Source organism: Lytechinus variegatus, chromosome 1 (assembly GCF_018143015.1).
Source record: "Lytechinus variegatus isolate NC3 chromosome 1, Lvar_3.0, whole genome shotgun sequence".
In the NCBI taxonomy this organism is placed as follows: domain Eukaryota; kingdom Metazoa; phylum Echinodermata; class Echinoidea; order Temnopleuroida; family Toxopneustidae; genus Lytechinus; species Lytechinus variegatus.
Genome location: NC_054740.1, coordinates 90450078 through 90470974, shown reverse-complemented (window position 1 = coordinate 90470974; position 20897 = coordinate 90450078). Strand labels below are relative to the sequence as shown.

The 20897-nt window shown below is 36.6% G+C and overlaps 1 long non-coding RNA gene across 1 annotated transcript; it reads right to left on the bottom strand.

Moving 5' to 3' along the window:
• Positions 1-5464: 5464 nt before the first annotated feature.
• LOC121406585 lies at positions 5465-6802 on the bottom strand. Its single transcript, XR_005968828.1, has 2 exons — positions 6440-6802; positions 5465-5884 (listed from the first exon to the last, which is right to left on the bottom strand). It is a non-coding gene; the product is annotated as an uncharacterized LOC121406585 (long non-coding RNA).
• Positions 6803-20897: the final 14095 nt, after the last annotated feature.

The following is a 20897-nucleotide window of genomic DNA, read 5'->3' as shown; positions in this document are numbered from 1 at the left end:
TGATGTCATTGGTCATTTTAAGGGTCATAAGTGGCCAAAATGACCTTCAACTGTTAAATAGGGTCATTTAGACTGATATATTTGGAATCAGCATAAAATTTTACACATGAAGGACATTTAAATGCATTCTCATTTTATAAGGGAAGAAGAAAAAGCATGCTGAAGACCTCAATTTCCTGCCTATTTGAACAGTTAATAATGCAAATTGCGCGAATGGTCAGTTATGTCTAAAGTACCCAAAATGACCCTCATAGGTCAAAACTGACGGAATAAATTACATGAGGTTGATGGTTATGATCCAGCGCACATTTTGAAAATAAATGTGGATTTCTAAAAACATCCAGTCATAGCTCTGATCAATATTTGTAACACATTTCGGCCAAAAAATCATGAAAATTTTCATTTTTGGCCAAATTATGGCCAAAATGACCACTGCTATTGTGATTTGGCAAATGAAAGCACTTTATCTGGAATCTGTGTGCATTTTTACTTAAGATAGACCCTTTTAATTGCATGTGGCTACAAAATCAGTCTGTTAAGGGACCATTTTCCAAAGAGTGGTCAAAATGGTCAGTTTTGGCCAAAATTTGGCCAAAATGACCAAAATGGCGTGAGTACAGTCAATAAGAGTAGCATTTTTGGAATCAGCGCACAATTTTACCCCGGATAAGCTTGTCAAACCTTCCCCACCAAAAATTCTGAATAAAGCCCCCTGGCTCCTAGACTAATATACTACCCCAGACTTTGTCTCCAACCCAATACCATAATATGCATAGTATAACTGCACAAAAAACCCTGTCAGGCTATGGTGCACTATCGGCACATTTTGTAACAAATTCCGAAACACTGTTCTCTTTCCATGTTCTATCATCGTTATTACAAGTAAAAGTTTGTTCATTTTTTTATATTTTTATATTGTCTCACTTAATCACATAAACAGATATATATCAAGAGTTTAAATAATCATGCAAACCCGGGCATGCAAACAGGTGATTATATCCTCAAGTATTAGACAAAAAATACGCCGAAAAATTGGTTCATTCATGAACAATTACCCTTAGTGAGAGATGAATTGAAAACAGTTTGTAAACAAGCGCCAAATAATTGTAGGCTACTATCAAGAAAAACCCGAAAAGGGCCAAGTCATAATAATAGAATATAAGAAATCAAAAGTTGATCACCACCCCGGAGGGGCCACTTACATTGACGAGTGGATACCATGCGCGACCAAAAAACACGTAAAAAGGATGTCTTTTTCACGATAGGGGTGTCAAAAACACAAAAATAATGAAAAAGGGTATCTATTTCGCTAGGAACATTACGTGTTTAGGGTCGAATTTGCTGGGATGTTAAAACAAAATTAAAATGTTTTATAAAGGATGTCCTTTTTGCCCCAACACTACGTGCATGTTTAGAGTCCGATTTGCGCGAGGTGTAGAAGTAGGGTCGTACTAAACCAAATAAGGTAAAGCAGACGACCGAAGGACCCATACTTGTTTAGGGGTTCATTTCAGGGAATATTTGCCAAGCTTAAGTATCGTTTTGTTTCCAATTCTTGTTAAGGGTAGGGTTTCACACGCCAATACTTGTTCCTTTTTCAGAATATGGAAATTATGTGTTTAGGGTGCTTTTCGAGACCCCATGGTCGCGCATGGTATCCACTCGTGAATGGAAGTGCCCCCCCCCCCGATCACCACAAAAACTAAATCTGTTTTAGTAAGAGGACAATGAATCTTCATCAGAGTGGCAACTCTCTAGTGACGCCCTGATGGCAAGCCAATGTTGCAATACTCCCAGTAACTCTCAGTTTCCGCTATGTAGCACCAGACAAAGTATAGGAATCGTTAGGATTGCGGCAATAGTTGTGGTTCCCGAGACCTGCATCGGGGTAGGAATCGTTAGTGGCGGAATCGTTAAATGGCATTTCAGAAGTCCAGTTCAGGCATTCGTATCCAGACCTCGTGGTTGAGATGTTACCACGATAATCCGTGCCGGAGATCTCCGAATATTCGGCTGTCGAATGGGTGGCGGAATCTAATAAAATTCAATGTATACCAAATCACAATTAAAGGACAAGTACACCCTGTTACACCCACAAATGTAATAATCGCCCACAAATGTAATAACGCCCACAAATGTAATAACACTTTACCCACAAATGTAATAACGCCCACAAATGTAATAACACTTTACCCACAAATGTAATAATTTTTGATCGCCCACAAATGTAATAACACTTTACCCACAAATGTAATAACGCCCACAAATGTAATAACACTTTACCCACAAATGTAATAATGACTTTACCTACAAATGTAATAAATTTGAAGTGATTTTTGGCGAATTCGTTCTAAACTAATATCCTATAGTAATGCGTTCATATAGCACAAAAGTTCAAAGTCTTTTTTTCCAGACCCGGTTAATGAAATATTACAGTACAAGTCCAAGTCTTTTTCCAGACCCGGTTTTTCAAAATTATAATATACGTCCAAAGTCTTTTTACCAGACCCGGTTGTTTCAAAATTATAATGCAAGTCCAAAGTCTTTTTTTCAGACCCGGTCGTTTCAAAAGTTATAATATACGTCGGTGAGGGGTAAAGACAACACTCTAAGCCCAAGCATTTTAAGTGGGTTTAATTTTGAAGATTGGTCTCAGCTGTCATTTTTTTTCAATATTTCTTTATCTTTTAAATAACCGGGTCCAGACGAAAGACTAAGCATAATACTCGTGTTATTCCACAAGAATAAGAATATGAGTCTTTTGTTTTTAGGATTGTTTAAATCATTTTTAAATCACCGGGTCTGGAATAAAGACAACGCTCTAAACATGTGCTTTTCTACATGCATGGTCTTAATTTGGAGGATTGTTGGTTCTTAGATTCGTTGTTGGGGGTTGAGTTTTATTGATTTTTTATTCCTGAAATAATTGTGTCTGGAGGAAAGTCGATCTTCGACAATCGGTCTTCATGTTGTTCCACAGTAATTAGATTATTGGGTATTCGTTTTAGAATATTTGTAAAAACTATTTTATGTTTCAAATAGTAACCAAGTCTGGAGAAAGGATGTCTGCTTTACCCACGCGTTATTACAATGTTTTGTAGGGGTAGTAGTATTATTTAAAAAAAAGACATATTTTTACTGGGTGAAACTTTGGAAATTTGGTCTTAGATTCGAACTTTTTCAGTTACTTTTTTTTAATAGCCGGGTCTGGAGGAAAGAGTACGTTTAAAAACTCGTGTTATTCCACGAGAATAAGAATATAAGGTCTTATGTTAGAAGATTTTTTTTCGTAACTGTTTTAGGTCTGGAATAAAGACAGCACTCTAAACCTCTTTTAAAACAGGTTCTTAGGTTGAAGGTTTATGGTCTTAGACTTTGATTTTTTTTTAATTCTTACTATTAGCGTTTTCTTTTAAGAAAAAAATGGTCGGGCTGAAAGACTACGCTATATATCCAGCATTAATAAGATTATGGGGTCTTTATACTGTTTTTAAACTGTTATTCATAATGTTTAAATAACAGGTAACCGGTTCTGGAGAAAAGACTACGCTTGATTCTCAATTTGGCGCAAATATTCACTACTGAATGACACGCGCCGTATAAGCTAAAACAACAACAACAACATTACCCTTAGTGCATATATTCACAATATACACCGTATAAGTTGAAACAACAACAAAGACATTAATTCCACCAGTTTTAATTAACTGGGTCTGGAGAAAAGACTAAGCTCGATTCCCATTTTTTCCACAGGAATATCATTATCGTATCTTAGTTTGGACTTATATTATAAATTTTGAAGTAACTGGGTCAGGAAAAAGACTTTGGACTTATTAAAATTCTTGAAACAACCGGGTCTGGAAAAAAGACTTTGGATTTATATTATAATTTTTGAAACAACCGGGTCTGGAAAAAAAAGACTTTGGACTTTTATTATATTTTTTAAACAACCGGGTCTGGAAGAAAGACTTTGGACTTGTACTTTGATGTTTTATTAACCCGGTCTGAAAAAAAACTTTGCACTTTTGTGCTATATGGACGCATTACTATAGGATTTTAGTTTAGAACGGATTCGCCAAATTCCCTTCAAATTTATTACATTTGTGGGTAAAGTCATTATTACATTTGTGGGCGATCAAAAATTATTACATTTGTGGGTAAAGTGTTATTACATTTGTGGGCGTTATTACATTTGTGGGTAAAGTGTTCTTACATTTGTGGGCGTTATTACATTTGTGGGTGTAACACACCCCCAACAAAAACTTGATTTGAATAAAAAGAGAAAAATCCAACAAGCATAACACCGAAAATTTCATCAAAATCGGATGCAAAATAAGAAAGTTATGACATTTTAAAGTTTTGCTTCATTTCACAAAAACAGATATATATGCACATCTCAGTCAGTATGCAAATGAGGGAACTGATGACATCACTCACTCACTATTTCTTTTGTATTTTATTATATGAAATAGTTTGATTTTCTCGTCATTGTCATGTGAAATTAAGTTTCATTCCTCCCTGAACACGTGGAATTCCATTATTTTAACATTTTGTGCTTCAGGCAAGTAGGTGCTAATCATCAAATTCGTAAAAATTGAAATATTTTATAATTCAAACAATAAAAAACAAAAGAAATAGTGAGTGAGTGACATCATCGACTCTCTCATTTGGATGCAACTGGCTCGTTCATATAACTAAAAATAAGCGAATCTTTGAAATGTCATAACTTTCTTATTTTACATCCGATTTTGATGAAATTTTCAGCATTGTGCTTGTCTGATTTTTCTCTATTGATTCAAATCAACATTTTTCTGAGGTAGACTTGACCTTTAACAATTTATTTCAGAATACAAAAAGCCATTATCAAAATATCCCTGCATGCTTGAGGTTCAATATTTTCACAGTTTTGAAGTTTAATTGGAAAAACACCTCCAAATGATGAAGCGATTTGAAATTATTACTCTGATTGCAAGTTAAAAAAACCAAAGGATCCTTCATTGATGAGATCTGTAATATAGGCTCGACCTGCCACTAATTGCTTGAAAAGATCCTGCACTTATCTAATCATCAAAATTCAATGATATCGCACTTTCCCCCTAAATACCATTAAAAATATTGATTGATTGATATATTTTATTCGTCAAGAATATCACAGGAGACTACAATGAAATTGAGGAATACCTTGTCAGGATAGCCAATGAAAGCCGAAAGGCTTATTTCCAATTGGGTCCTATAGTTAGTATAAACATTAACAATTTGTAGCAAAAAGTATAAACTACGACAAGTACTGGAATATGGTAAAAAAAAATAAAATACATACATACATATCCATCAGTCAAAATAATATGCAAACATGTTGTCACACCCAAGTCAACCCAAGAGGACATACAATAAATTCTCGCAACCAATTGTCACACCCAAGCAACTCAAGAGGACATTAAATGAATTACATGAACAATAAAAATACAGTTTAAAGAATTTATTAAAACTGTATTCAGGTTCTTGTAGAACAATGATTCAATGGCTTTGTTTCTGAGTACAAATAACATAAGATAAAAGTCTTTGGAATAACATACAAAGTAACCCACTTTATAAGGTGATATAGTCACTCCAGTTCAATGTTCATTGATACTGACGAATCGTTACATAATTACATCATCTGTCGACGGAACTGTCTTCCCTCAGACTCTCTTTACAAATCTTGTCCATTGCGGGATTTGACAGTCATAATCATGGTGGATCCGAAGATGGGACCGGAACAGCTACTGGAATGGCGGTTGGAACCAAACTCAGAACCAGAATTGGAATAACCAGTGGAACGACCAGTGGAATAGGAACCGGAAACGGAATCCGAACCGGAATCAGAACCAGAATCAGAACCCATCTAAAAACAAACATTACCCAAACTATGAATAATCTAAGGAATAATAATATCTTCACATCTTCACAATATTGATATATATATATATATACTTCCCTAGATTAATTCTTGACTAGTATACTATAAACAATCTAAGGAATATTATCTGTAAATCTTCACAATATTCATCCAGGTGATTCCCTAGATTAATTCCAGTATTCAAAGGAATAATTTCTTCCAATCTTCATAATACTCATATGTCTTTAATCTCACAGCAGTCCTCAAAATGTTTTACGTATAACAAGAAAATGACTCCTTCCTAAAAAGAATTTCTTTCAGTACAAATCCTTTCTTATTTCTGAGATTCAAAAGTTACTAAATCTGTGTCCTGGAATAACTCAACTCCTTCACATTAATTATTAATTAACATGACATTAATTAAATTGGAGATAGTTTTGGTATAAACTAATACTCTTCTCTTTTATATAGAATTCAATGGTCCCTTTTAATGACCTTGCCTTTCTCAATGACACAATCATAATATAAAATGAACAGTAATCAAAAATCATTTTCACTTACAGTTTGACGTCTGTGACTAAAGGCAGGAAATCATCAGGAAGGCCTCAATTCTCAGCAGTCATGTTCTTGATGCTTAAAATTGAAAATGCAGCGCTATCTGCCCTAAATCCCAGTCTAAAACTTCAATTTTCTAATAGCATTTCTGAACCAATGACCCATAGGTCCTCCCTGTTTGACTTCTGAGCAGATAGTGAGGCCTGAGTGCTTGGTAAGGCAACACACCCAATGCAAAAATGTTACACCTGTTAAGCCAGGGAGAGTGCACTGGAGCCTAACAATAGTTTATTCAGTCCAGGACTTAATTGAGCATAACAATAGGGGATAGCATAGGAGCATAGCAAAGTTTGAATCCTTAACACATCTCAAGCAAACAACAATCCTCCTAATTTATGAAACAAGATTATATTTTAACATATAGCCTACACCCGGACCCTACATTATCTACAATACTAGAAACCAACTGTACAAAATGTGTGATTATTACTGGTAATACTGCTCTCGAGTAGCTTCCAGTTTTATGTGCTTATTTAATGCACTTTTAAATTGAGAAAATATTTTAACTGCTTTTACTTGATTAGGAAGAGCATTCCAAGATTGGATGCCATTAAAATAAAAAGTGTTCCCTATATGTCCTTTACGTTTTGGTAATACAAAATTAAAATGACTATTTCGAGTATCGTACCTATGGATACACGGGTGAAATTATTTGCTATATAATGATCTATCCGAATATACTAATTGTTGTGATCTACATTCCTATGAAAAAACTTCGATTGATCTGTCTTCATAATCATCCATCGTCACCACTTAATCTCTGAATTAATCTATGTTCAGGGCAAGATTCTTCAAACCTCTTCAAACTCAACTTGAACGTTTCTTCAACGAATTTTCATCTCAAGTTCCTATAATCTGACATTCAAAAAATCTTAAAACGATGGTCCAAATTCAAAACAAGTCTTTTCACTATCGATCAACTGGTCAGTCATCTTCATAATTAATTCTTTAATGCCAAATGTCAAGGATTTCTGATATTTCATAAGCAATTTCGAATTTTAAGAAGAGTCTTCTGCTTTTTCTCTCATTGTTCCTTCTCTAAAAACTTCTGTCTGATAATCCGTTGGCTGAAGACGTCCATCAAAGTAATTGCTTTAATTGTGTTACTGGCGTAACACAATCAGCCAATCTATAAACCGACCCGACATTGCATGTTCCGATCCAGGATATTATCCGATCTTCCAATATCTCATTCTTGGAACCATCGATGGCTTCATGCATATAACAGCAGACATTCTGCTTAATCTGACCTCATACAGCCTTCTATAAAGCTTCAGCCAATATCGGCCAAGACTTGCTGATGTTTAAGTTAAAATGTCGACTAGCTGCCTCAAAGTGCAATTTGTGTGCTTCACAAAGTCTCAAAGATGCAATACCCAGAAAACTACTGGAAAGCCACTGGGGCGTCCTTCCGATTTCACAATACCCCAAAACTATCAGCTGCCAAAAAGAAAGGCTCAACTGCAACAACTCGAAAAGGGCCTATATACAATGTTACTATCCTAGAAACATCACACTATAGGAGTGGTGGGGGGTCGTAGTGGAATTTGTTTTATAATCATTGTCGTCACTGCTTCCGAATTCATGGTTTGTTTGTTCGTTTTCTTTTTGCGTTTTGTTTTGTTTGTTGGATTTTTTTGCCGTTTCTCAATTCTCAAAGTGTGCTAAATCAAGCGGGATTTACGCGTAAAAATCTGCGTAAAACATGGTCTCAAACTATACGGATCCAAAGGCATTTTGAATCCAGACCGTTATGCTCATTATCACCGTTATTATTACTACTACTAACAACATCTAAAAAAAAATACATATGCTCACCCGTGCATATTGTGGACTGAAATCACCAATAGCACAATATTCGAATTCCCCTTCCAATTCGCCTTCAATGAAACACCATGCTGTGAAGGATGAGTCCGGGTTTCTGCAGTGGTTGTGGTCTCCAAGGCCTGCCGGAAAGACGTCCGGCATGGGTTCAAAATTTATTACAGAGGTCCACGACAGGCATGTTTTACCGCTCAAAGTTACGGATAGATCCCTCTGTAATTCATGCCATCAGGATCATCCGTACATGCCGCTGTAACGGATTAAAAAATAATGAGGGAGGTGTCAGTAAGAGGGTAGTTTGATTTGAAGGAGTAACACTTTGACCGCGCGTTACACAAGGGACATGGAGCCGTTGCCATCTAATAGTAAGCATCCTTGGAAGACGGCTCATTTAACAGCCAATCACAATCAGGATTCAATTTCTATGCAATGTGGTGAGTAGTTGAATTACTTGCTTTTGATTTTCAGTAACTGACTCCAGCTACCAGCATAATATATATTCACAAAATAAAACAAATATAATGAATAAGCTGAGCATGAGGTTAAAGATATGTTACGAAGGTAGAACAAAATGGAAAATATATACATTCCCGAAAAAAATGATGTACACTTGTTTAAACAGGGAATTGTTGCCCTAACCGTATGTTAAGAAATATGAAAATTGAAGGCATTCTTCAGGCATACCTTTTCTCTGTGTTTAGACCTAACTAGGCCATATATGATTACGCTGAAACAGACCCTTATTTTACTGGAGGGTCAAATTGACTCCCCCATCCCCTCTATGTAGGCCATTTCGTGTCTCCGCGCGAAATTCTCTGACCTCACCGCTCGCGGCCTTTTGAATTCAAACCTCGCGCATATTATATTGAAACCAACAAAGGGGGTTTGAATAAAAATCAAACAGCATTATCATGAAAACGCTGACAGTTGGAGCGTTTTGATCCAGTGGATTAATCTCTGGACTTTGAAAGAGATGGTCTTGGGTTCGAAATCCTAGCCGTATATAGCGTAATCTCACCCAGGTGAGGTGAATGTGCATCGGCGGAATGTTATTCATCAAAAAGCTATGCGCACAGGAATCAGTAGAGTAGACCAGCAGAGCAGGGGTAGGGGTTGTTTCTTGTCGAGGCCCTGTCGGCTGCTTCCCGAGCGAAGCGAGGGATATAGCGAAGCAGAGTGCACCGCTGCGCTCGCCAGGCCTAATTCGTGAAAAGGAAATCCCTCGCTTCGCTCGGGGAGCAGCCGCCAGGTCCTCGACAAGAAGCTAGGGAACAGGCGCGGATCCAGGAGTGGGCCGAGCTGGCCAGCCCCCTATTTTTGGCAACCTGCAGAAAAGTTTACTCTTTACAGGCGCAGATCCAGGAGTGGGCCGAGGCCGAGCCGGTCCCGCCCCTATTTTTAGCAACCTGCAGAAAAAGTGTACTCTTTAACTTGATAGAGAAAATTAACAGCCTCGTAACGGCCGGCCCGACCCCGAAAGGAAACGAGAAAGGGGTGAGGGGAAGAATTGGAAAATAAACTTTATATTTTTTTGCTCGCGCTTTGCGCTCGCATTACCTGTGTATTGAATCTCATTCAAGAAAATTAAATGGCACTTAATATATCCAGTTCTGACATTAATTTGCACACAATATTTCAGCTCGCGCATCAAACTTTCATTATTTTGTTTTATTTACATAAATTGTTAATATAGATCTATTATATCAAAGTTTTCAGCTCGCGCTGCGCACTCGCAGTGTTTTATAATTATGTGAGATACCTGCACTTTGGGAATTCTTACCAAAATTTCTCAAAATGTCCCTTTATCATGTCAGTATATCAAAAATTTAAGATCGCGCTTCGCGCTCGCATTTAATTGTTTGAAACACACATCTTGTTCTTTATTTAAATAAAAACGCACTTAGACTGTCCAGTTTTCAGGTCTGAATAAGAAAAAAATTGAGCTTGCGCTTCGCACTCTCATAATTTAATTGGTGATACTTGTATCCTCTTCATTAATCACTAAAAACAGTACCATTTTAGGTCCTTTTACTATATTAAAATATAGGTTCGCGCTCGCATTGTTCAGTTGGATACCTATCTTATTCACGATTATTGAAACTGCTCAGAATCTTCAGGTCTTTCAGGTCTAAATACATGAAATATAAAAAAAAATGAGCTCGCGCTTCGCACTCGGATCAGTTATTCATTTAGATGGCTGTCCTGTTCATGAAAAATGCTTATTCACTAAAACACTCCTATATAAGTTCTTTTTCACGCTAAGCTTACTATACTAAAGATTTTGGCTCGCGCTTCGCGCACTCGCATTGTTTAGTTAGATACTTATCTTTGTTCATGATTATTAAAACTGCTCAGAATCTTCAGGTCTAAGGACAAGAAATATCAAAGAATTTGAGCTCACGCTTTGCGCTCGCATTATATATCAAGACCACATGAGATACCTTATATCTTGTTCATAACAATAACAACTAACAAATACTTGAAGTATCAGTCCTTATAGTTAAGACTACCCCATGAAAAACCACCCCCCAAAAACAGATTATAACGGCCAATAAAGAAAAATTTTGATGAAAATATTTTTCGTCCCCCCCCCCCCCATTGGTGAAAGCTGGATCCGCCCATGGGGAAGGAGCACCTAGAGCACATAGGAAGGTGGATATGATGTTATACGTGTGCTATAAAAATATCCTTTAGCATTATTTTTATTTGTATTAATATTATTTTTAATCATTTCTTCGAAATAGGATGCAAAATGAAGGTGTTATGAAAATTTAAAGTTTTTGTTCAATATTTTTTTTTTGCTTGGGTCGCCTTGCCTTTAAGGTAGTCGTCACTCTATAGGAAATGATTCAAACATCTTCATTATTATTATTTGGAAAAAATGATTAAGAGCATGTATAAACTTGCAAATTATTTTTTAATACTGTACTTACGATTGCTCGATGCGAAGTAGAAGGTAGTAGTAAGTGCAAAGGGCCGGAAAATGCTGTCCATGTTCAATATTTCTTCTTGCAGTCAAAAGAAGCTTTGAAGAAAAAATATAAAATGAAAAGTTCATTACCTTTCTAGTGAACTGAAAAAAAGGTTGACGAATGAAAAAATAAAAACTTGTCAAATTTTAAAGAGTTTTCAACAATGAAGGAAGTCCAACCATTCTATTTGATTTATTTGAATGTCCCTATTATAAAGAAACAAAGAACAATTTTGTCAACTAAAAAAAAATCTCTGTGGAAAACTATCGCCTTTTATTTGTATATGTTTGAAAATAATTCACTTATGGACAGTGATAACACGCATTATTGGTATATGATTCCGATATTGTAATTGCAAGACTCACCACTCTGCATTTTTATCTTTGATTTTTTTATCATTATTTCAAGAGGTCAAACATTGGTTTGGTCGAGCGGATAATATATCACCGAGATCATGGTATATCTATAGATACTCTTTAGTGTCAGAATTGATGTCCCTCTAAATGCAGTCTTGTAGCTGAAACTCGGTGAAGGAACTATTTTATTCAAACAATTTTTATCCCTTATTTATCTATGTACTGTTGAGGATATCTCAAATGATCCTTGATGAAAATTCACCAAATTTTTGCAGTTTTTAAATTATGCTTGAATTCAACTATTCAGGAAGTCATAAGGAGCCATAATTTAAAGATGGCTCCTTGCGGAGCAAAAGAATCAACTTTCGAGCAGAGAAAGCTGGCTGTGGAGCTAAAAGTACAGTGAAGGAGGAGAGTTTTGCTGTGATTGCGAAGATGCTAGACGTGTTGAAGTGGGTCAACTCATAATGGGCTACAGAAAAGCGACCTGGCCCCACCTCCTTCGAGAGAAAAAGGGATGGGTTCGGAAAAAAACCCTTAATTTTGCAGGTAAACTATAAAACCAAGCTTTGATGAGGGATAAGGTTGGCAAGGAGAGCGAAAATTTGCAAATTGTTAAACAAATTTGACAGGTACAATAATCTTTAGGTATGTCTTGCTTGAATTGTCTTATACAAAAATTTATTCATTGAAATGCCACTTTAAAATACAGGATTATGGCGAGTGACGTCAATTATGACACAAGCTATATACAGATATGTATATATAATATCGTCGGCCTTATGCCAAAAGGGCCTTAACCCGATTTTAGGGGTTCTGAATATTTTATAATAACTTTAACACATTTCATGTAAAACTTAATAACTTAACACGTTTATCGAAATTGGCTTCAAAAGCAAAAAAACGACCACAAACTTTTGATTATTAGAGAGGCCAAAACCTTTATAAACACCATTATCTCGGAATGGCCAAAAGCAGTTAAGGCCCTTTTGGCATAAGGCCGACGATATGATAATTTTACTAGTATCATCATTGACATTTCTACTTTTTTATTAATTTGTCCTTTGATTGCTGTCAGATATCCTTGTTTGTTTACGAATGTGCACTATTAGCAATGTAGTATAAAATGACAATTACTGTATGAAAATATGATACTATACAGCAAGGAATATTAGAAATTACAATTCTAAATATCTAATAATGATGAAATATGAACGGCAAAGACAACATTATCAACAATAATGATGATTATACAAACAAGGTTTACGATAAAATTAAAAACCTTAATACGATGTAAGTAACTATAAGTTAAACTTGGGCTTTAATATTGTATTCTATATTTCGCGTGTGCTTACAGTACTGATGAAGATCACTAATGAATGAGGACATAGAAGCTACGATCGCCTCATAGCCAAATTTTTCCATCAATAGATATATATACAGGGGCGGATCCAGGATTTTGAAATAGGGGGGGGGGGCGCCAGCGGCGAGGGAGCGAAGCGACCGAGCGGGGGGAGGGTGTGGGAGGGGGGATACCCCCCTCCCACGGCAAGGACTTTTTCAAAAAATCATGTCCAAAAGTCGTATTTTGAGAGCACCTTTAGAAGAAAAATGCACACTTAAATCACTGTAACTTCATGAATAAAAGACACATACTGACTCATTTAGGAGCTGGTTTCCAGTCACACACCGTATAAGCGGTCATTCAAAACATACATTTGGCAAAGGCTCTTCACTTGCTTGCATCGTGTGATTGAAACGTCAAATTTAAATGATACGAAACTGAGACTTGTAATCGATAAGTTCCGAATAATCCATTCTGTTTATTGTCATTTGTGTATTTACATTGTGTGTTTCAAATGAGAATTGTTTAGTCGTATGGCAACATGCATAAAATTTGGTTCTTTTTTCCCCAAAATGCACAGTAAATTGTTACAAACTACAGAAAAAACGACATCATCTTCTGGTAATCAACCTTTTCCCTCGTATTATTTTCAAATCATCTTCAATAATCCAGTCATTCTGCACAACCTCAAAGTAATATAATGCTTCTTAAGGGGATTCTCATCATTAATACAATTTTGCTCCTTGATAATTCGTTGGAATGATTGCTTCGGCGAAACTTAGTTGGGGCGCCCTGGATAATATGCCTCTGAATCTACCAGAAAGTGTAAAAGTTAGTTTACATTAAATACAAATATGTCTGACCTATACATTTCAGTGAAAACGTACATGACCAAGGCAGAATGATAATGCTGCGCACGTGGCGCCCGATATAGGGCTTCATCTTTGAGTGATATCTCGGGGATAGACATTATCATTCGCATCGTTGACACTTTCTCTCGCGATCTGTTACTTATAATTTACATGTATTTGCCATAAAGACGGACAAACGCATGTTACAAGAACCAATCGACTTGCGCGCCCTGGAATTCCGGAATTTACATATTGCAATACAGTATGACAGAGGTGCATTTGTGCGAACACAAAGGCCATGAGCGTAAGTTAAAATATAGTTTTGACTAGATCTAGCCCTTGAAATTGACTACATTGTACCAATCCAGTAAATATAACCATCCAAAAAAAAAAAAAAAAAAAATCCGGCGAAAATAGGGGGGGGGGGGCGCGCGCCCGGGGCGCCCCCCTCTGGATCCGCCACTGTATATATATATATATATATATATATATATATATATATACACATGTATATATATATAAAGGAGCGCGCTTTATATACTTGTGATTCACATGCGTTAAAGGACTCTAAATAAACCAGCAGATAGATGAGTCACTCATTCAAATTGCTAGTAATGGAAAGGTGATGAAATTTGAAGGGATAAATAATAATGAAAGAAGTCAACATAAATTATTTTTATACAATTAGGTTCATCGGGATTGTGATATTCTATATGAAAAACGAACTATATAAAGTGCTTTAAAAATACTTTAAAGAAATATGGCTGTGACAAAGCCATGACTGGTAAGTGGAGCTGCAAGAAATATTAGTATACAGCAGAGATAGAAAGGACTTACTGCGATGAGAAATCTAGAACTCTGAACGACTTGATCTCCGTTACTGCTTGATGTGCCAATGTCTGCTGGATCTTCCTGTGTTTTGAAAAGGTGGATGCCAACATTTATAGCACTCAAAGCAGATTGCATCCCCAGAGTATATATCAAACTTTGAATTTTGATTGGATCAAAGAGCAGTATAATTTGTCTACCAAGGTCATGGATGATCAATTGACATTAACCAATCAGAGGTGTATGGATGAGATTTTGTCTGGTTTGAATGGAACCAAGCCCCGCCCAAATTCAGAAAGATACGTGGCCACAGCTAGGATGATAGATTATGATTGGTTGAAGGAAGGATTCGAGTCCCGCTCTTTCATGGAAGGCCGATCATATTTTTTTTTCATCTATAGAGCCACCTCCCATCGAGACGCAATCATCTCCGTGTATATACATCCCATATAATTGTACTATAACATATGAAATGTTCCTGGTGCCATGGCTGCTGATCGAGTCCCCCCTCCCTTCCCCTTCCCCCCGGGGGGCACTTACATTGACGAGTGGATACCATGCGCGACAAGAAAAAAGAGAAAAGGGAGAAAGAGAGAAAGAAAAAAAAGGGAAAGGGAAAGGGAAAAACTGAAAAGGAATGGACAGAAAGACAGAACACAAATAGAGAAAATGGAAAGCGGGAAATCGAACGAATGAACATTAATTTTGAGAAAGTACAAAATATCCCGAAATACATACACATTAGCATGATAAGCAAGAGAGAGATATGAAATCAAAAGTTATTACTCAATGACACAGGCAAGAATGGCGAGAAAATTGGAGAAAGACGCAAAAAGAAACGGAGGGGAAGGTAGAGCTAAAAGCTATAAGTTGAAAAATCAGAATATGAAGAAAAGGGACAAGAAAAGAAAAAAACTTGATAACACTACCGGGCTGCCGATTATCAAAAAATTATTAAGAACGGGAAGAAAGGTGGATGGCCTATAATATAAGCTTGCTGAATTTTATGCATTAATGGTCGCAATCAGGACAAAAAATTACAGCCAAGGGCTAGTTATACATTTATGTATTCCCCGTGTCGATCATAACCTATAAGTAAAGCTCTACGCCTGCTAGATTTACCGTAAAAGTCTCTTAAAATTTCAAAATCGCTTTGATAAAAGGCCTATTTTTTCTGGCTCGCTTCGCTCGAGGGCGGCTATTTACAATTTTTATTTTACCACATTCGCTGTGTTGTGCTTCCACATAATATTTTGTTTATTATCTAAAACTGCTATGAAGTTATGTGCTGTGTGTGTGTACCCGCGGTTTGATAATCAAATGGCCATCTGCAATGTTTAAAAATAACACGGGGTTGCGGGGGGGGGGGGGACGGCACCAAGAGGGAGGCACGGGGGCATTTGTCCCCAGTGAGTTGCCCCCCTTGCTCCCCCCGAAATTTTGAAAAAAAAACAGTTAATGTTGTCATAAGCATCCTATTAAACCTGCAAAGTGATCCAAAACAGCTTTTCGTTCTTTTTTAAGTTTTGAAAATTGTCTTATCCATTCATTGTCAGCTCTATAAGCTCCAAAACATTATATGTCAACATAAATCTTTCAGGTCGTTATATAAAATTCAAAATTTCGCCTGCGCTACGCGCTCGCATTAACTGTTGACTGAGATAAATAAATTATAAGGCATAAAAATCCAGTGTTCAAGTCAATATGATTCTCGCAAATAGAGATTTCATTATTCGTTTAAAGGGAGATACACCTCTTAATTGCGTATTCATAATATTCATAAATCACATGCGCTCGCATTGTTTAGTTCGATAGCCATTCAGTTCATGATAACAAAAAGTGCTTAGAACGACAACAAATCTCAGGATATCAACCATTTTCAGCTCGCGCTCCGCTCTCGCATTATTTATTTGATAATCTTCATAATCCAATACAAACTGTTTGCCCTTAACATGTCCCTTTTAAGTTAGTGGTGCCTGCATTGAAAAAAATAGCTCACACTTCTTGATTTTGTGAAATAGGCCCAAAAATTGTGTTACCCTTCCAAAGTTTTTTTCCTCCCCTTAGGTTAACAATTCTGGTGCCGCCACTGCCCCTGACCCCACTGATCCGCATAGCACAGGCCCCCCCAAAATTCTACAACAAAAACAACAAAAACCAACAAAACATGAAGGGAAAGGAAGATCGATGTTAGATATGATGCTATTTTCTGAATACCTTGTCAAAATCAATCTCAAAGTTAGATTCTCATGAAAAGATGGTTTTGTGATTTTGTACTCGCTCGCTCGGGACTTATATTAAGCAACTCTTTGCCGCGCGCGTTATGCTATGCAATATGGAACTTTGCATCTTATCATTCAACAAAGACTTAAAAAAAACATTTATTGGGCCCCCTCACGTCTTACATATATATGCAAAGTGATTGATTGATTGATAGTATTTGAAAACATCTATTCTTTCTAATGGCTTAATCGACCAACTCTTAAGAAAAATTGCCACCAAAATGCAACCTGTCACACATGCAACCCCTTGACATAGTTCTTCATTACTCAAACGTATTCAAACGAAAGTAGCTTTCAGACATGTCAGTGTCAGGATACAAACACCATACCTGCACATATAGCTAAAGTTAGTAGACAATCATTTTTTAGCATACACTCTTAAAAATATTGGGCAAAAATGCTCCATGATGGTAATTATGTATCCAACCAACATTGGGCATTTCTTTTGGGCATTATTATTTATCCAGTCTGATTAAATTTTGCTCATTCTTTAGTAATTTCTGCTTATTTTTTAACCTTACTGGACAATATGCTTCCCGCTTTGGGTAAAATACCGCCCAAAATTGGTTGGATATATAACTACCCTCGTGCTGGTTAAAATTGTGCCCAATATTTTTTACAGTGTACGGTTGGGAAACAGGAAATGCAATTGTAATTGCATTTATCTGCCAAAAGTGATGAATTTCATTTTAGAATATAGTCCGGGTTATAATTGAGCAAGGTGCCATATGGAAAAGGAGAAATTTCATATAGTGCTTCTAAACCAGTTTTTACGCTGAATGCGAATATATGAGGTAACCAGGCTGTATCCTGAAAATTAACTTGTGAGAGCGCTTTTTTCAAAATGGCTGCCAAATATTCAGAACATTTGAATTTTCGTTCATAGATTTTGACATATTCAATTGCCACAAAATTAGTGTCATATGAAAGACGAATAAATTTCCTACAATTCGATACTATTTATAGGGGATAAGTAGGTCATTTGGCTGAGATTTTAAGTAGAGAAATGCATTTTTTCAAATTTTCCCCCAAATTGAAAATTTTGCAAATACATGATTTTACATAATTCAAAGAACAATGAATCAATTACCTTGAAATTTTATTAAAAAACTTTATTGATATATTATTATCATGTAGGAGAAATTCCAACTCTGTACCATTCTTTTTAGCAAATTTAAAAGGTATCAAACTTGAATACTCAAATTTCAGAAATGTCGCTTTTTGTATGCATTTCCATAGACTGATACGTATAACATGTATAATGTATGGCTAAAAATTAAAGGACAAGTCCACCCCAACAAAAACTTGATTTGAATAAAAAGAAAAAAAATCAACAAGCATAACACTGAAAATTTCATCAAAATCGGATGTAAAATAAGAAAGTTATGGCATTTTAAAGTTTCGCTTATTTTCAACAAAATAGTTATATGAACGAGCCAGTTACATCCAAATGAGAGAGTTGATGACATCACTCACTCACTATTTCTTTTGTATTTCATGATATGAAATATGAAATATTGTTATTTTCTCGACATTGTCATGTGAAATGAAGTTTCATTCCTCCCTGAACACGTGGAATTCCATTATTTTAACATTTTGTGCTTCAGGCAAGGAGGTCCTAATCGTCAAATTCGTAAGAAATGAAATATTGTATAATTCAAACAATAAAAAACAAAAGAAATAGTGAGTGAGTGACATCATTGACTCTGTCATTTGGATGTAACTGGTTTGTTCATGTAACTATTTTGTTGAAAATAAGCGAAACTTTGAAATGTCATAACTTTCTTATTTTACATCCGATTTTGATGAAATTTTCAGAATTGTGCTTGTCTGATTTTTCTCTATTGATTCAAATCAACATTTTTCTGAGGTGGACTTGACCTTTAAATGCAATTATCTCCGCTTGTTAATCCATGTAATCACTTAGAGAGTTATAAGAGTATAAGCCTGTCTTTATCAGCTACATAAAACAAAATGTTGGCACATCGAGACCTAACCCTCTCGGGGGGGGGGGGTGACTTCGACATACAGTACAGCCACTTCAATTACTTTGAAACCACTTGGAGAGGAAAAGAGTAGGCTTTGTCCTACCAGCTACATCCGAAAGAAGTGGCACATTGAAGCCTACCCCTCTCCGTGGGGGGAGGTTGTGCTTAATATTGCCAATTTATTTGAAAATTCACCATTTTGAACGCAACATTGAGGCAAGAAATCGTTTGCGCTGTATAGTACACCCCATTTTACACGTTTTATTTGATTCGAATCAAATTCGAAAGAGTCGAGTTCGTTCTACCAGCTACATAAAATAAGCGCTAGCCAGCACGTCGAATCCTAGCCCTCTAAGGTACTGCCTAAGTCATCCCCTCCTCATGTATATTGCCTATTTATTGGAAATTTCACTATTTTGGATCACCCATTGATACATAGGGGCGTTTCTATCATACAGCCAATTTTATTTTCTTGAAATGACTTGGAGAGGAAAGTGTAGGCTTTGCTCTATATAGTCAGCTCCATATTAAATAAATTATTAAGAAGCGCTGGCACATCGAAATCTAGCCCTTTCAGGGCTGTCTATAAGTCACCCCCCTCTGTATTATGTTATTGCCTATTTATTGGATATTTCATAATTTTGAATCGCCCATTGAGGCAAAAGGGCCGGCGTTTCTACTATATAGTACAGCCAGTGTTATTTTCTTGCAATGACTTGGAGAGGAAAGAGTAGGCTTTGCTTTATCAGCTACATTATAAACAAGTGCTGGCAAAAAAAACCCGCCTACCCCCTCCGGGATGCTGTCGGAGTTACCCAATCCATTTTGCATTATTGCCTATATTTATTGAAAAATTCAGCATTTAAGGCAAAAAGTCATATAATTCTGCCTTTTTTATTATCTTTAAACCACATGGAGAGAAAGGAACAGGCTTTGCTCAATCAGCTACATATAAAGATCTGCTGACAAATAAGAGCCTTCCCGCCTTCAGGTTGTTGTCGAATTCCCCCTTGAGTATTGCCTATTTATCGGCATGATTTTGGAGACCCCATTTAGGCAAAAAGGCGTTTCTGATATATATTTCTGCCTCTTTTACTACCTTGAAACCACTTTTAGAGAGGAAAGAATAGGTTTTGCTTTATATCAGCCACATATATAGAAGTGCAGGCAAATAAAAGCCTACCACCTCCGGTCAGGCTGTCGAAATTACCCCATCCTATTTGCATTATTGCCTATTTATTGAACAAAAGCTTAGGAGCCCCAATTGAGGAAAAAAATCCATTCTGGGTTCTGCGTTTTTTTACTCCCTTCAAACCACTTGGAGAGAAAAGAATATGCTTTGCTTTATCGCATATAAAGACGTGTTGTATATACCCTGAATTGAACCTCTAGGTCGTCGGTTTTACCTTTACCTTATGGTTTAGTATAAGCCCCATGCAGCTCCCACACCTCACGCAAAACGGTACTCTATAAAGCATTGGCGGCGGAAGGAAAAAAATTTTGGGGGTGTCTACCTGAAATTTTGGGATGGACACATGTAAAAAATTTGACAAGTGCTCAAAAAAATTTTGACAAGCAAAAAAAAAAAAAAAAAAAAAAAAAAGGTAATCAACCTAAATTTTAGGGGGGGACAACACACGTTTCAATGGGGGTCCACGTGAATTTAGGGGGGGACGCAGGGAAAAAAATTGACAAGCAAAAAAAAAAAAAAAAAAAAAAAAAAAAGGTTAGCAAAAAAATTTTTAGGGGGGGACCGTCCCCCCCACCTAAAATTTAGGGGGGGACACGTCCCCCCCGCTTCCGCCGCCTATGCTATAAAGACCCTTGGGGCAAAATGTAAATTCCTATTAAAACATTTTAGTTTTAATTTTTATACCCTCGCAAATTTGACCTAGCCCCGGGGCCGGGGCAAAGGGCCGGGGCCACTGACATTGCATGCGCATTGTTGACGAGTGAGT